Here is a 15,811-nt window from a genome sequence, read left to right on the forward strand (position 1 = left end):
TTCTTTCTCAACCACAAATGTGATCCTGTTGTCGCCCACTCTGACTCCTTCAGTATCACCCACTGCACTCCGGATAAAGTCAAGCAACTCATCACCTGGCTCCAGTACATCTACCTCTCCAGTCTCATCTCTGGCTCTATCATCCCCTATCCCTATCCCTTCTTATCCCTCCCATAACTCTCTCTGCTCCAACCATACTGGACTATTTACAGTAGTTAATATTAGAATTAGAATTATCTATGATTTTGTTTAAGTGCCACCTCTTCTTGGAAACCTTCCCTGACTCATCCCCTACCCCATCCAGTATGGGTTGAAAGCCCTTCCCAAAGTCTCCCAAAGCACCCTATGCTCCCCTCAATTATAGCACATACTTCTCTGGGTAGTCTTTTTTGTCTTTGTAATCCCAACACCTAGCACAGTGCTTGGCATGTGGGATGCACTTCATGGTTGTGAATGAATAAATGAATGAACTCATACACTTAGCACAGGGTCAAATGCATAGCAAGCATTCAGTGAGTCTGCTTTCCTTTCCTTCTTTCTCGAATAAGGTCCAGAATCAAAGGATTTCTGAAATGGTGACTGTTCTGCAGGAACTACTGTGAAGTTTTGTCCTCCTTTTATTCATCTCAAGACATAACTATCTACTTTTTATCCCTCTCCTTCCTCTTAGCATCTCAGAGAGGTCCCTTAAACCGGCTTTCCCTTCCATGGAACCTCTAGACACTGGACCCTTGGAATTCCCCAAGAGTCACTTGGGGAGCTTGTGAAAATACAGACGCCTGTGCCCCACCCTCCAGGCAAGTCTGGGATGGATCACAGTGATTATAATTTTCAAAGCTGTCCCCACAGTAATCCAGAAGATCTGCCAAAGTTAGGAACTACTGCCCACAGGTCAAACTTACGGTTTCAGACTCTAAAAGGAAACCCCACTCAGTGTATGTCTCCGTCCCCCGGTGCCACTTGGCAGTAAGTCAGGCATGCCTGCTGCTGCCAAGAGAGGAAACAAAAAGGAAATGTGTATTTTTACTCATGTGCTTATTTATACCTTGTGTTGTTCCAAAACCGTTTGGGGTGCCCCGGGACAATAAAAAAATAGGAAATTATGGAACCTCACAAAGTTTATATCCATCAAATGGCCAGTGCTTCCTAATGTAAAGAATTTGCTTCCTGTGACTTTGAACAAGATCCTTCTGCAATATCACATCTTTCTTTCCTGACATCATTCTTCACGAAGTTGTACAACTCTGGGACCATGATGCCTCCAAGGAAACTCAGCAGTTTCTTGTGCTGTCAGTTTGTATGTCTATGGCAGAGAAATGGGCTTCTTAGTTCTTACTTCTTCACCTTGATGCTGCCAACTTCATTTTGCAAATGTAATTTCCACAATCCAGTAGGAAGGTCTTCACCATGCCACCCTGAACCCAGAGCCTATGACACTGACCAGGACTGACAGGATCCTGGATCCTGTCCTTGCCTCCTTTCCAAAATTCCCAAGTCCATGGGGATTTTGGATGATTTTTCTGGCAGAGTGACCAGGAATACTAGTCATACCTCTCAGTGCAGGGGCTCATTTCCTCCACTGCTGCATATTAATACCAAACCAGGGCTACATGGTGTAGATCCTAGAAAGACCTTCCTTGACTTGAAAATCCCTCTATTGCCCCATTCTGACAGTGACACCAGCAATAAGCATGACCAAATGGGAATTTCCTCAAGCACACCAGTCTTGGTGTAGCAAGACCCCAGCAACAGAAATTATATACCCATTCTTGGGCCTTCCCCCACCCTAGTTAGGTGGCCGGAGAATGCTTTCTTCTAAATCCCTCCACTCCTAGCAATCCTCCTGACCCCACACTGTGGTCTGTGGTCCCAGGGGGACATCACCGTGCAATTTCACAAATCTGCTGCAGTCAAGACCCAGCTACCAGTAGACCATGCATGAAATTCTTGGAGCAGCTTCTCCACTCCTGTCCTACGAGGCCATTTTCCCATGGCATGCCAATAGTTTCCAAACTGAAGTGGGTGTATAGGGAAATATGCTCCCCCCACAGCCATCACACCCTGCTACTAGGCCGCAAAACAGTGCTGCCTTGTGACTTACCTTTTTATTAGCCCCACTATTTTTCCAGCCCCATCTCCTGAGAACTCTGGCCCTGGTCCAAAGGGGGAGGGATCAGATGCAATGAGGGTACCAACTTCCTTTGATGCCCTTATTTTAGAAATTCCTTCTCAGGATGAGTTATTTCCTCATTTAGTAACTGCTTCCTACTGGAGCAGGCCTTGAGGGTGATACTTAGCCCCTAGGGCTTTAAAGCTTGGAAGCTGAGGATCAGCTGAGTAGCTCTGTCCAGTCATTTCTCCTCCTCACTAGGCTTTTTATTTATTTATTTTTGGATGTTAGGAATACTACTCATGGGAGGTTATGTCTGAATTTGTGGTAGGCATGTATAGCTTAGGTCCTCATCCTACAATTTCTTTCATTCTGCTCCTTACCCCAACGTGTTAATAGAAAAATAAACATTCATTCATTCATTCATCCATTCAACAAACATTCACTGAGAAGCTCGTATGTGCCAGGCACTGTTGTAGGTGCTTGATCTATTCAGTGAGCAAAATAGGTTAAAAAACTTTGCCCTCTAGGAGCTTCATCCTAGTGAGACAAACAATAAACAAACAAAATGTGAAAGTAAATTATATAGTAGGTAAGAATACACACTGTAGAATTCATAGAACTGGGTAAGGGGCATCAGGAGCGAGGGAATAGGATGGGACTGGGGAGCTGGGTGCAATTTAAATAGAATGGTCAGGGTACAGCTCACTGGAACCAGGTGAGAGAATAATATGAATGGAACAAAGTGAAAGAGACAATAGCAACCAGATTACGCAGGGTCTTGGAGGCCATTGACAGGCCTAGGATATTGTTTCTTACAAAATACATTCTCATACATTTAATATTTTCAACCTTGTAAAATAAGTTCCATAGTAAAGATAATAGAGACTTACAGATAATTCAAAACTCATTTTTAGCCAATACTGTCCATATATGTTTCCATGAAAATTGTATCAGCATATAAATAATGCTGATAGGTATGATTTGATTTTCATCTCTTTTCCCTTTCCACCCCTTCTTCAAGGCCCTGAATAATCCACCCATAGAACATCCACCCATGTTGCTGAGGTTTCACTACAATTCTGAGGGCATGCAGAGATGAAATTTCATGGGGGGAAAGTTTGATCATTTAAAAAATCAGCTTTTCCATGTGTAGCCTTTTAGTTTGCTACAGAAGAATAATCCCTCCAGGGAAACAGGAAGCCCAAACTAGGAGCAGCCGTTAAAAACACTTGACAACTTGTAGAAACCAAGGAGCTATAAAGCCAGAGCCCACAGCCAATCCTTCAGCAAATCTCATCAGCATTTCTCTCAAATATATCCCCGATCTAAATGCTTCACCCCCCACCACCCGCCCAACACTGCCACTCAGTCCTTCAATCCTCACCTTGACTACAACGGCTCCTAAGTGGTATCTTACCATGCTGACCTCATTCCCTCCCTCCTGGAGAGGAGGAAACTAGATGAGCATGGTGCTAGAGAAGATTGGCAGAACCAGCTGGTCTTTGGATGGCCCTTGAAAGCCACATGAGGAGTTTGGATTTTTTTCTGAGTGAGATGGGAAACCACTCAGAAAACTGGAAATTGTGGAGTTGTGATCTGGGGAATAACGTGATTCGATTTAAGTTTCTTTTAAAAAGCACTCTGGTTGCTGCTTGGGGAATTGACTGCAGGAGGAGCCGAAGCAGGGACACCAGACAGGAGGCTGCTATAGCAGAAGAAGTGAAGTAAGACCTTGAGGCTCTCTTGTTTTTCCTTGAAAACGCCAATCTCCTTCCTACCCCTTTGCTCTTCCTGTACCCTTGGTCTTGAATACTGTTTCCCAGATCATCAAATACCTCATTTCTCTCCATTTATTCCTGCCTTAACTTAGATGTCACCTCCACAGAGGCTTTCACTGACCACTGTATCAAAGACAACTTCCATCTCTGCTGATCATTCTCCATCCTCTCACCTTTTTTCCTCCTACTATTTATTATTACCTAATATTTTACACAGTATATTCTTTGGTTGTTGTTTAGTCTTCTCTCTTCCACAAGAGTTTACATTCTATGGGAGCAGGGACCTTGTCTCTCTTCTTTGCCTGGCACAAATAAAAGTAAGTGAGACTCAATAAATATTTGCTGCATGCATGGGTGGATGGATAGATGAATACATTTATCTGTTTATAGCATGGTCTGAAACAAGTTAAGTGAGACCAAGTTCTATTTCTTAGAAAACACTTATATTTCCAGAAAAAGGAAATAATGTGTAAAAAGCGCCAAAGATTGCTGGTGTATGATAATTATTCATTTTTATTGAGGGTTCACTGTATTCTAGGCAGTACTATGAGTTTTACTTAGTTTGTCTGATTTAATCTTTCAGCAGCCTTAAGAAGTAATAGATTTTATTATCCTGATTTTTAGATGAGGAAACTGAAACTTGGATACCTACCCATTATGGACTCAGGAACACTTGTAAATTCATTGCCTTCCAATTCTGAGAAGCCCTTGAAAGGTGGCTTTTGCCTTGAAAAAGAAAAGTTGCTGATAGGCTTGTTTAAAATCCGAGAAGTTGTTACAGTTTTAAAGCCTAAATTGGACCTGGTGTCAGCTGATCCGACAACCTTCCCTTTTTTTAATCCTGGGTAATCCGGTAATCTCCCAGTGATGAGCAGAGCATGTACACTCCATTAATACTGGGTGCAATTAGATGCCACTGCCTCAGCCTCAGGTGCCCAGCAGGAAGCCATAATTGACAATACAGATCTGAGTGGGGCAGCATGGTCACAGGCTGGTCACCTTTCCTGTCCGTCTTCCTCATGGAACTTGCTGCACTGATTTACTGCTCACCTCTTCTTTGACCAGTGACTAATGCCCTGGACTGGACGTTCCTAGGTGCAATTCTCTTCCTAACCCAGGTGATTGCTGAGGTGAGTTATAAACACCCCACTGAATCTCACCTGAAAATTTACACAGAATTCCCTCTCTATTCTTCACTCCACGGTGGGCTAATACCCCCCAAATGTGTGAAGCTCCTCATAGGAAAGACATGTGTAGAGTCAAAGTTAATACTGTGAGTCTCAAATTCAGCATTTAAAAAAGCACTGGGAGAAGTAAATATTTGTAGATCTACTGCATCCTTAACAATGTAGTCATAATATGATCAATTTTATTTTCATCAAAAATTGTTTCGTTTCTAATCACAGAGACAGGAAAGATCCCCTTCCTGAAAATATTGGCTATGTATAATTTAGTTATAATTTTAGGTTATTCACAATTGGAATTTGATGTTTATATTTACCCCTTTGAGAATTAATGAGATCGTTTATATTTCTGTCTAGTATCCTAATAACATTAGCATGTCTTCGCCCGCCCCACCTTGTATGAATTAGAGACCAGCTGATTCACCTCTTCCCACCTTTAGGGCTTTTCTAAAGATTTTATCTTAAAGGAGTTACCTTTTATAAAGATTTGGCATCCTTTTTTTCTTTCTTTGTTTCTTTTTTTTTTGCTCCCCTTTCATTAGGAAAACAGCAATGGATTCTTTTCAGAGATACACATTGATTTGTAGGAAGGCAGTCTAAGAAGCAATTTGTTCAAGAGCAGAGATTGTCATCTGTACAGAAAATTATACCAAGATCTCTTTCCAGGGTAAATTAGGGAGATATGTGGGTCTTATCCTGCACATCTAATGGGTACAAATCTTTCTTTTACTTCAGGGCCTGAGGCTGTTTACAAATAAACACAGACCAAGGTGATATTCTGCCCAAGATAGCACTATGATGGGAGCTACAGAGTCTTTTGGTTAATGACCTATTTGAAAAAATACACCACCACACATACACTTGATTCAGGGACAGAATGCAGTGCCATGTTGGGTGGCCCAGTACTGAGTACTATGATGAAAGCCCTTCACAATGGTTTCCAAAGAATGAGAACCAGAAACACTAAAGTCATACTTTCACAGAGCTATAAGAGAAGGGAGTACTAGCAATGAGCCCCAGTGGAAAAAGGCTGCCCTGGCTCCATGGCCCTAACTAAGCACAGCCCTGGGAACCATTAGAGAGGGGCTCTGGCAGATCTCAACCGACACATGAGTGAATGGCAGGAGGCAAGGGAAGGAAACTGGGGCCTACCCCAAGTCAGACTTCAGCGATGCAAGGCCATTACACACACACACACACACACACACACACACACATACACACCATTAACTGTCTTTAGGAAGGCACAGTTCACATTTTAATGATAAGCAAATATCGTAACAGTAAATTGTCTCCTCTTCTCATAGAGATGGAAAAGATGTAAGCTCTTTAAAAGGAACAAAGGAGGTAGAGACCTGAACTCCCAGGTCTGAAGGTGCTCTGTGAATGACTGGTTGATGGACACAATCAGCTTTTGATTTCACTGTATTTGTTGTGCTTCAAGGAGCTCTGAACATGTTACTTAGCATACCTCTGCAGGGAAGGGAAGGTATATCAGTAAAGGGCCAAGGTGGAAGGATGAAGTAATTCTAAGTTAGTCAATTCTAAGTTAATCAATTTTCTTCCTTAAAATGACTCCCTCTCGCCACATCCAGCATCAGTAATTCTGGGTCCTCTCCCACAACTCTGTCAGGCTCAGTCAACCCCAGCTTCATCAACTTTTCCCTTCGCATCGGTGGTTTCCAATTCATTGGTGCTCCCCCCGTGAATGTTCTTATGGCTGGATCTTTCCTATAATCCAATAGGAGCTAGAATGTCACCTTCTAAGAGAGAACCTCCCTGACCACACTGTCTAAAAATTACTTTTTTATTCTGTAAATACCTTTTTATTTCCCTCATTGCCCTTTTCCTGACCTGAAATTCTTTTTTAGATGTTTAATGCCTCTCTCCCCCTTTGAACATAAGCACTTTCATACGAGGGCCCATTTCTTCTTTATCGCCATCCTCCGCTCAACTCAGTAACTGTCATGTAGAAAATATTCAATAAATATTTACCGAAGGAATGAAAAGACTTAACTGAAGTCTCACCTTTTCCATTTCAGTCCACAGTGGTCCTTTCCCTTTGCTGGGAAATAAAGCTCTTGAAATGAGTTCTGCATCCACATCGTGCAGTACTTCATTACAGGGTCTTGATGGTACATCGGTCATGTCATCTTACCTCATTTATATGCTATTGGAATTAAGGATCAGATTTTCTACTCTTCTTTTTTCCCAAACCTCCCCCACCCCCAGCATAGATCTAGATTCACTTGTCTTGAAGCCTGTGTAACAGAAATGTTAGCTCTGGGGAGAACAGTCCTTTCCCCAGAGTGGTCCTTCCCCCATAAAGCCCTCTAGAGAGCTGCAGACCTAATGCTCAGATACTGCTCTAGGAACATGATGTGAAACCCCAGGCCTTGGGTTCAGAGTGTCAGGAGCAAGCTATCACCTTCAAGAGAATGGGTTTGCTTGTGGAAGTCTTGAACTTCTTATAAACATTGCTCATTTCAGGCATACTGTGAAAAAGCTAAACAGCTCTAAGAGCTGATTATAAATTATTGCAGATTTCCTCCTGTTGCTTTCAGATTATTTGTTTAAAAGGGTCTGGTAAATACCAGATCTTTATTATGATGACAAATGTCCTGCCAAAAGAAGAGGGAAAAAAGCTCTTTCAAAATTATTCTACACAGAAATACAGGTGGCTCTGCCCAGCAGAGCAGACTCCCCCCACCCCCAGGCAGCCTGTCACTTCTAAGCCTTGGAAAGAGCTCTTTTTAAGATTAGGACTTGCTTTCAAAATTGCTTTGACTAAGAAGCCAGTGCCTGTTGTTTTGCTGACATTTGCTCCGTGTTGTCAGTCTTTGGTTGACAAAGCAAAATGACCCCAAAATCCAGAATCCAAATGAATAATTCAAGCATTAAACTTTAGAATATATGTTTGATTCTTCAAGATAGGGAGGGGGTCCCACCACCTGTCAGATGCTTTGGACGGGATAAGGCAGAAAGAAGAAGGCAGTGTACAAAATGCAAAAAAAAAAAAAAAAAAATCATTTAGTTGAGCATCAACTCCAGATTTCCAATTCAGCCAAAATGGGAATTCAGAGACCTGGCTCAATTTTAACTGGAGAAAAAAATGGCAAAAGGAAAGGAAAGAAGCATTCGTTTTTCATCAGAGCCTTAATCATGCAAGATATCCTAAAATCCCAATTCTAGTGGACTAATATTTTCAAGACTTTATTTGTGGTGTGCTCTCTAGATAGCATCACACACATACACATGCAAACATACCACCACCACCGCATGTGTCAGAAATCAAATTAATATCTCACTCTGTCAGTAACTCTGATCAATTCCTAAACTACTTTTGCTCTGGAGATTCCCTCAAGGAATCTAAGTTGAGCTTAACTTTGAAAACATTAACGCGGTCTCATATCCCTATGAAAAAAAGCTTTATACTGAGTGAATATATAATAAAAATGAAGTAATGAAAAAAATAATTGTGCTGTTTTTGAGCACTGCTGTGAACTGAATTGTATCCCCTGGAAATCCATATGTTGAATCCCTAACTGCCAGTGTGACTGTATTTGGAGACAGGGCCTATAAGGAGGCTATTAAGGTTAAATAAGGCCATAGAGTGGGACCTTAGTCCAATAAATCTGGTATACTTACAAGAACTAGCATTCTTTTAAGAGATATCAGAGAACTCTCTTCTCTCCACATACACAGAGGAAAGGCCACACGAGAACTCAGTCAGAAGGCAGGCACCTGCAAGGCAAGAAGAGAGGCTTCACCAGAAACCAACCCTGACAGCACATTGATTTTGGACTTCTAACCTTCCAGAACTGTGAGAAAATAAATTTCTGTTATGTCACCTAGTCAGTGGTATTCTGTATGGCAGCCCAAGCAAACTAAGACAGGCACTCTTTCTTGCTTAGTGATTTCCAAGTATTTCATATGCATTGTCTCTTTTAATCTTCATAATAAACCCTGTGAGTTAGGCACTATTATTATCCTCATTCTAAACATGAGGAAACTGAGACATAGAAGGGTTATGTAACTTGCCCAGAGTCACACACTGTGTCAGACCTCTCTGACTCCAGATTGTATTAGAATAAGTAAATGAAAATAAATATCTTTAAGATATATCAAGGCTTAAAATTTTAAATATTATGGCTCACATGTGTCATTTATTCCTTCCATTGATATTCTTGGATTTTTGTCAGTTGTGCTAAATTGAACTTAACTTGCGTTAGTAATCTCAACCTAAATTAACCAACGTAATGAGCTCATAATGCTCACATTTAATCAATACCCACTAGGGAACAGTTATATTATCATTTTTCTCACACTGTTTTGCCTTTAGGGGTGGTATAATCTGTTATTGAGTATAAAGTAGTAGGTGGATTTAAATCTTTTTATTAAGCAATGCTGTCAAGTACTACAGTTATAGCTGCAAATCTTGACTCATCTGGTGGGAAATGTGCTCTGGATTCTAAGTCTGTTCTTCTTTAGTGCGTATAATTTAATGGGAGGAACAAGACGATCACGAAAAATGTCTTGAAATATCTATTTTTATTTAGTGTACCATTTATTTTCCAAGAATACGAATGAGTTATATAGTTTTCATACGTGGAGAACCCATGGAAAATAGGAACTTTGAGAATGTAATCTATTGGCAGGACACCAGAATGGTGATATACCCAGACTTGGAGCTATGCAAATATTGGCTCCATTTATAGTATTACTACTTACAACTAGTGTAGCCCAGACAAGTTACTTAACCCCTCTCTACCTCAGTTTCATCATGTATAAAGTGCAATTAATTATCAACTTCCAAAGGTGAATATAAAAATTAAATGGAATGATGTTTATAGAGAGCTCAGCATTCTGCCTAGCAAATATTAATACTACATGTTCAATAAATGCTAGCCGTAGTCATTGACATCTGAATCAGGTGGGGTTTTTCTCCCACAATTTATTTATGTAGTCATTCAGCATCCTGGAAAAACTCCTGTTTGGCTCATGGGTATAATCAAAACAGATCCTGTGGGTACATTCAAGGTACTTTCAAGCCATCAGAAGGTATAATATGAGAAGTGGGGGGGGGGGCAGGGGGAAACAGAGCTAGAAGTAGGAAAAAAAACATTTTTCAAGATGAAGAACTGTTATTTTCTAGCTCCCAAGAGACTTTGCAACAATAAACAGCAAAAAGTAGGAGATGATTACACTTTACACAAGAGACAGCTATTTATAAAGGAGTTTTAAATGATACACAACAAACACTATTGGGTCCACCAACACAATAGACAGGGGTGCAAGCTGGTCTGTAGTTAATGCAGATGCCTTAGGAAATACCACAGAAAGTCACTAGAATGAGCTTGAACCCCAGTTACATAGACCCAGGCGTTAGACTAGCACCAGCTAAAGGCCTGGGAAGCCCCAGGCTTAACTAACAGAAATTGGTCAAGTAGCAAACACATGTAAGCCGTGACCCTCAGCGTGGCTGCTGTTGTCCAAAAGACCCCAGGTTGCCCTGACATCAAATCATCACCCCGGTGACCCCAGTGGGAGAGGACAGACTGGTGAAAGTCTTCGAAGGATAAGGTCAGAAAAGCCTAGCTTTGACTTAGGTTATGTGGCAATGACAGTTAACTAATCCCCAAAATCTGTTTCCCCTTCATGGTCTGGAGTTGTGGCAACATAGGTTGTGCAGCCAGGAAGATAATTTCTTAGCCAGGAAGATAATTGCATCTTGGCAATGCGATGTAGCTGAGTTCTAGCTAACGGGGGGTGGGGGGGTTGGGTATGAGTAGAAGTGATGTGTGCTACTTCTAGGCCCACTCGTAAAACCTCCCACACTTTCCCTATTCTCCTCCAGCCACCAGACAAAAAAAACCACTATGATGACCTTGGAAACTAAATGCTAAAGATTGCAGAAACTCCAGATATCAATACCTGGGTCCCTGAATGATGAGGAACACCCCCTCCTCCCCACTCCCCATTTGCCTTAAACAACTCAGAACATTTTATGGGCAAGAAACAAACTTCCATTGTGTGTGAACCCTTACACATTTTAGTGCCTGCTTGTTATAGCAGCTAGCGTTATCCTAACTAGCACAAGTTATAAATATTTGGCATGTGAATATTGCTAGATAGAGAGAGCACAGGGATTTAAACACTTTTTCTGTTCTGTGTTCTGTTTTCTTTTTCTATTCTGATCTTTGCCTTCAACTCCTCAAAGCCGTAATTAGCATTAGAATATTGCCACTTTATTGAAATGTAGTGGGAATGAGTAAAATGATACCTGACCTACCACTCTGAGCTCCGTGGGGTAAAAAGTATAGTAAATTAAGTATAGTATATACACAATCAGGTTTTAAGGTACCTATTAAACACAAATCGAGTAGAAATCAAGTTATGTAAAACTTAAAAGTTATCTAAATCCCAAGCCACCCCATTATGTACATAAGTGAGTGTGAACAGCATTATCTTGTATATTAAACAGGTAAAATTAGGTTTAACTCCTCCTTGAGTTGCCTTAATAACTAAGAAGAGTCAGTAACTATGCAAAAACAATCTCTTTCATAGAAATGTAAACCTTTGGGTTTGGTGTTAGACATATGTAAATCTGTATAATCTTTCTGTCAAAGGTAGTGGCAACCTAACGGTGTTTCTGTGGTTGTTAGTCAGAGATGGCAGTCACTAATGGTGTCTCTAGCCTTTTGTGCTGATTTTAAAGACTAGAAGTATATTTTGAGCATATTTCTAACTAATTTGATTTTATAGTAGTATCTGTTAAAGGTGATCTTACATTATGTTTGATCCAAGTTTCATAAAGGAAGACAAACACATGGTAGCTTAAAGTTAGGCTGAAGTTAGCCAAAATTGGAAGATGAATTATTCGTCACCTGATGATCTGAACTTAGGAAAATCCCCAATCCTAGAACTTTAGCTAAGTTTAGCACCAAGTTATTCAAGATGTATCCCTTCATGCCTATAGTTTCTTTACACTGCCATGATTCATTCATTCACAAGTACTTACTGTGCCCCTGAACTTGAAGCTGGGAATTCAAGATGCCAAAGATACAGTCTTTGTCCTCACAGAGACACAGTCTAATAGAGAAGACAGTCATATAAATATGTGACCATAAGGCACAGCAATATATCTAATACAGCTGTGCACAGTGTCTAAATGCATCCGAAGCTCCATCATTGGATCATAGAGTATTATGGGATAGGAGCTAAGGGGAAATGTTGTATATTTTGCCATCTGTGCTGCAAATTTAATCTGAGACTCTAAGGTTGATGAGTTCACCTCAACTGCCCATTGTTCTGTTTCAACCTGACCAGCCAGCATAACACTATGGCCCTTTCTTATGATCTAGAAATTTTAGATGCTCAAGTGAAGAGGCTGCCATCTTGAACTGGCCAAAATTCATGTCATTCTCAGAAGTGAAAAGTCTTATTTACATGATTTCTGGCCTTTGATCCATCACTCTACCAAAGTATTAAAAGCCCAATGTCCCCTCCTGTTTTTCTTTTACATATTCATACTTGGGCCAGAAAATATTAGTGAGAATATAGAGGCACTGAAGTAAGTGGTAGCCATCTGGCCTGGCCAACTTCTAAAAAAAAAAAAATCCTGTAGAAGATAAGGCCTTCTTTGGATGACACCTGTGCCCCAGGGAAATTGACATATTATTATGAGCAAGAGAAAAAAGTCATTCTACCACATGGGAGTAATTGTTAGCAGACAAGAGATCATGTAATACACAGCAGTTGTGGATTTTAAGTGCAAGATTCCAGACCATGATATAAGCCCAGTTGTCTGTCCAAGGTTAATGGGGTAATGTCCTTGCTTACTTCAGCTCAGAGCTTCATTTACTTTGTAAACTCTGAGTATAGGTTCTGTCTTTTGTCTATAGGAGTCAGGATTTAGTGTTCTGAAGGGGACCAAAGGATTTAATGTTTAATGGAGTGTTTGTCCCTCTTTTCAGCAGGCTACAAACACATCTCCCTTTCGAACACACCCCTCTGAAAAGAGACCCGGAGAGGTGAGAGTCTTTGCTGACAGATATAATAAATTCTTACTTTGTTTAGAGAGATTTGTCAGGCACTGTGTTATGAGACTACCTGGCCTGCCTGCAGCTGTGCTCACTACTACTGAAGCATAAGGTTTAAATCATCAAGTTCCATGAGGCCAGTAAGTGCTGCATAGTATTTTTCGTTGAGGCTCTCTCTATTCTGTACAAGCTGCCAAAATGGCTGCCAGTTTTTTAAGAAAAGCCATTCAAATGAATTTGGCCTTGTGGGGTGGGTATGAGGGGGGATCCATCATGTATCAAGGCAGTGAATTGATTGACTCCAGTTTTACTTTTCAACCAAATGTTTTGGCAGCCTGCAGAAGAGGGTCAGACAAGCTGTCCTGGTTGAATGCTATTGTCATCAGAGTGAAGGAGGCTAGTTTCAATGGCTGCAGTGCCATGTTCAACATCTGTTTGCTTGGGAGCAAAATGATTATCATCAGAGAGCAGCAAAGTTCAACTGCGAATTTGGTATGATATTTACAAAATATCCCTTGCTCTATGAACATACTGACTGAGATGACAGTGGAGCTCCAGGATAAGTCCTTGAGAGAAGCAGCTTCAGAGAACCAGGTGTACCAACAGATTGCCCACTGCCCTGCAATTCAGAATTGGCCCATGTCCACCTTCTCAGGTCAGTGCCATTTTTGTTTGCTGATAAAGACGTCCTTTTAACCGCAGTTCAAAAATGCTAAGTCGGCATCCCAAAGTGGTGGGAAGGCTTTACCTATTTTACACTCACCGAAAACATTTCCAGTACTGGGCATAGTCACACTGAAGAAAGGTAACCAAAAGTTAGAGAACCTGAGGAACCAGGAGAGCAGGTCTGATGCTGGACCTTTGTGCCTCAAACATTGAGGCTGCCATTGGTACTGGTTACCATCTACAGAGAAATATTTCCAGAGTTTGATATTCTAAGGTAATGTGTTAAAGTATTTCCTTATGCCATATTCTCACCCCAAGAAAGCTCAGAAGCTAGTCAGGGACACAGACCTGTGTACAAATGACTTCATCACTGTATGATAAAGGTTAGTAATACAACCTGGGAATGGTGAACTTGTTTGGGGACGCTTCTAGTTTGGATGCACATCACTGAGGCTCTGTCTAAACAGTCGAAAACTCAGGATCAATAATTGGTCAATCCATCATAAGATTGGATTGCGATGATGGTTGCACAAATCTATAACCCTACTTTTAAAACATAATTGTACACTCGCAATGGAAGAATTTTACAGTATGTAAAATTGCCCCAGTAAACATTAATAATTATGTTTACAATAAACAATATTGTTAAATAAACAATAAATAGCCAATCTGTTATTTTCAGATATTTTGACAACTAGTTTGTGGGGTTTTTTTCATATATTACCCCTTTTATTTAAAAAAATTTTTTTAACATCTTTATTGGACTATAATTGCTTTACAGTGGTGTGTTAGTATCTGCTGTATGATAAAGTGAATCAGCTATACATATAAATATATCCCCATATCTCCTCCCTCTTGCATCTCCCTCCCATCCTCCCTCTCCCACCCCTCTAGGTGGACACAAAGCACCGAGCTGATCTCCCTGTGCTATGCAGCTGCTTCCCACTAGCTATCTATTTTACATTTGGTAGTGTATATATGTCCATGCCACTCTCTCACTTCGTCCCAGCTTACCCTTGCCCCTCCCTGTGTCCTCAAGTCCATTCTCTAAGTCTGCGTCTTTATTCCTGTCACGCCCCTAGGTTCTTCAGAACAATTTTTTTTTTTTTAGATTCCGTATATATGTGTTAGCATACGGTATTTGTTTTTCTCTTTCTGACTTACTTCACTCTGTATGACAGACTCTAGGTCCATCCACCTCACTACAAATAACTCAATTTTGTTTCTTTTTATGGCTGAGTAATATTCCATTGTATTTATGTGCCACATCTTCTTTATCCATTCATCTGTCAATGAACACTTAGGTTGCTTCCATGTCCTGGCTATTGTAAATAGTGCTGTAATGAACATTGTGGTACATGTCTCTTTTTGAATTATGGTTTTCTCAGGGTATATGCCCAGTAGTGGGATTGCTGGGTCATATGGTAGTTCTATTTTTACTTTTTTTAGGAAGCTCCATACTGTTCTCCATAGTGGCTGTATCAGTTTACATTCCCACCAACAGTCTATGAGGACTCCCTTTTCTCCACACCCTCTCCAGCATTTATTGTGTGTAGATTTTTTGATGATGGCCATTCTGACCCGGGTGAGGTGATACCTCATTGTAGTTTTGACTTGCATTTCTCTAATGATTAGTGATGTTGAGCATCCTTTCATGTGTTTGTTGGCAATCTGTATATCTTGTTTGGAGAAATGTCTATTTAGGTCTTCTGCCCATTTTTGGATTGGGTTTTATTGGGAGGGGGTTTGGGGGGCTTTTTTGTTTTTTATTTTTGGCTGCGTTGGGTCTCCGTTGCTGTGCGTGGGCTTTCTCTAGTTGCAGGGAGCCGGGGCTACTCTTCGTTGTGGTGCATGGGCTTCTCATTGTGGTGGCTTCTCTTGTTGTGGAGCACAGGCTCTAGGCACATGGGCTTCAGTAGTTGTGACAGGTGGGCTCAGTAATAGTGGCGCACGGGCTTAGTTGCTCTGTGGCATGTGAGATCTTCCCGGACCAGGGCTTGAACCCCTGCATTGGCAGGTGGATTCTTA

The 15,811-nt window shown here is 41.0% G+C and overlaps 1 long non-coding RNA gene across 1 annotated transcript in view; it reads left to right on the forward strand.

Moving 5' to 3' along the window:
* LOC113618399 (uncharacterized) overlaps positions 1-12,761 on the forward strand; it is a 217,640-nt gene extending 204,879 nt beyond the window's left edge. The window contains exons 7-8 of the long non-coding RNA XR_003432003.1: positions 4,516-4,566; positions 8,781-12,761. This is a non-coding gene — a long non-coding RNA (uncharacterized LOC113618399). The remainder of the gene's footprint in view (positions 1-4,515; positions 4,567-8,780) is intronic.
* The last annotated feature ends 3,050 nt before the right edge of the window (positions 12,762-15,811 follow it).

Source organism: Aethalodelphis obliquidens, unplaced genomic scaffold (genome assembly GCF_003676395.1).
Source record: "Aethalodelphis obliquidens isolate GAN/ISIS:26980383/991018 unplaced genomic scaffold, ASM367639v1 scaffold5, whole genome shotgun sequence".
Lineage (NCBI taxonomy): Eukaryota > Metazoa > Chordata > Mammalia > Artiodactyla > Delphinidae > Aethalodelphis > Aethalodelphis obliquidens.